We start from the raw sequence: 2416 nt of genomic DNA, 5'->3' as shown, positions 1-2416 counted from the left end.
ATGACTGCTATGTTGGATCATTTCTGCTAGATGCTACAGAGAAATGCTCCAGACACCACTCACAAGAGGCAGGCAAAGAAATGGTGTGTGTTAAACTAGGAAAGTTCAATTAATGAATACATCCAATTGATTATGGTAATAATAAAATTGGTTCAAATGGCTCTGCGCACTATGGGACTTAACTTCTGAGGTCATCAGTCCCCTAGAACTTAGAACTAATTAAACCTAACTACCAAACTTGGGACCTTTGTCTTTCATGGGCAAGTGCTCTACCAACTGAGCTACCCAAGCACGACTCATGACCCGTCCCCACAGCTTTACTTCTGCCAGTACCTCGCAGGAGAGCTTCTGTAAAGTTTGTAAAGTAGGAGGGATGGGGCGTGAGTCATGCTTGGGTAGCTCAGTTGGTAGAGCACTTGCCCACGAAAGGCAAAGGTCCTGAGTTCGAGTCTCGGCCCGGCATACAGTTTTAATCTGCTAGGAAGTTTCATATCAGTGCACACTCCACTGCAGAGTGAAAATCTCATTGCAGTCTCATAGTTATTAGCGATGGTCTTTTGTCACTCAAGAATGTTCAGCTGATGTGTGAAAAGACATTTTCATGTCAAAAGTAGTGAAAATAAGTGACAGAAAATCTACTGTGAACAAATAACTGAGTAGTATAGTTTACAGTGATTATTGATTCCAAGCAAAACTGCAGCTCATATCTATCAGTATGCACCATTGTTAAAAACAATGATAGTTTGGAATCACAAATTACTAGTTTTACATAAAACTATAAATTGATGTAACATGGAAAAACATTTAACTGAGACATTGATTCAGGTGTCACTATGAAGAGCTTTCAGAATACTACAAGCACCCAAAGTGGGGCTATAAAAATATTCGCCAAAATATGGGTGAAAATTGGTATTAAACCAAAAATTATAAAAAATCAAATATGTCATCTCATATGATTTGTAAATATGTTCAGAATTATAGCAAACACACATCAGAGGAAAGCTTGTGTCAAAAAAATCAAAAAAGCCTAACAAGTACACTCACAAGCAAATGCAAGAGCTATGGCAGCACTGAAAAGGAAATGGAAAAACATCGCAAATCGATCATGTAGTCAGTCCATCAGGCATAAGGTGGTCAGCAACAGTCCCCACTTGTGGTTTATCTATTCTGTAACCATTATACTACACTATATAACCATTATATTCAAGGGATTGATAATTAAATTATATATTAATACAAAACACTTGTTATGATTTTATCATGACATTTTTGTGAAAAATTTATCATGCAGACTCAAACTGCACACACAGAATTTTTTTAAAATCCTGGGTCTGGAAGAAAGGAAGCATGTTTTCCACACCCAGTATACGCATTTACCTTAGCTGTTCATTTAATCGTCAGAGAAAATAGAGAACACCCAATCAGATTAGCTGATACAGGATGTTGTTTACATACATACAAATATGCAACCATTTCAGATTATTTATCACAATGATGACACAGGAATTCACCTTAGAGTATGTTACCCTACTATTGAATGAGTAATACACATTACCAGAAAGCCATGAATGTGTTGTCTTAAACAGACTAGAATGGTTTACTGTTATTTCAACTGCTGGCTCCACTGAATTAACTGAATATGGTAGATAATATTTCATGACATTGTGAATCTGGTGCTTAACTTATAAGGTACCAGTATGAAAAGTTCAAAATACAGGTCATTTCTTCCTTTTGGGTCACACTCCCAGAGCTACAGACTGTTTTTCTCTTGTGGCATATATGACTACTCATAAGTACCCTGACGACCTTGATTCTTTATCTTCTGGAAGTAGGCATAGTTGCATGCTACAGACTTATTTTGCAAAATGTAATTTACTGGCCTATAGGAATGAATAGGTAGAAGAGTAATTTGTCGCAATCAGTTTCTGATTTTAACAATGGAACGATCTGTGGGCCTGAGGATGGTATTGAAGCTGGATGTCTCCATTTGTATACAGCCATTAATGATGGAACCCCACTTTTATCAGCTGTTCTGGACTTGATGTGAAGGTGTCTATGGCATCATGAGAACTTTTCTGATGTATATGGTGAAAAAGTTAGTTGAGTTTAAATCAGAATGCAGTACATTATAGAAACCCACACTGCTAGTCATGTGGTCTGACATAACATACTGCTTCCCAAGTGGGAAGTTGTGCCGGTCCACAGCATGAATCCACCCGGCAGATTAGTGTCGAGGTCCAGTGAGCCGGCCAGCCTGTGGATGGTTTTTAAGGCGGTTTTCTATCTACCTTGGCAAATGCAGGCTAATTCCCCTTATTCCACCTCAGTTACATTGTGTCGGCAATTGCTGTGCAACCACTGTCTCCATGTATGCGTACACAACAATTACTCTACCATGCAAAATTTGGGGTTACAC

General features: G+C 38.3%; 1 non-coding gene across 1 annotated transcript; it reads left to right on the top strand.

Annotated features, from left to right (window-relative positions):
* Positions 1-388: 388 nt before the first annotated feature.
* Positions 389-463, top strand: Trnas-cga. The gene has a single exon. It is a non-coding gene; the product is annotated as a tRNA-Ser (tRNA).
* Positions 464-2416: the final 1953 nt, after the last annotated feature.

This window comes from Schistocerca americana, unplaced genomic scaffold (genome assembly GCF_021461395.2).
Source record: "Schistocerca americana isolate TAMUIC-IGC-003095 unplaced genomic scaffold, iqSchAmer2.1 HiC_scaffold_167, whole genome shotgun sequence".
NCBI lineage: Eukaryota > Metazoa > Arthropoda > Insecta > Orthoptera > Acrididae > Schistocerca > Schistocerca americana.
This window is presented reverse-complemented; position numbering and strand designations above follow the sequence as displayed.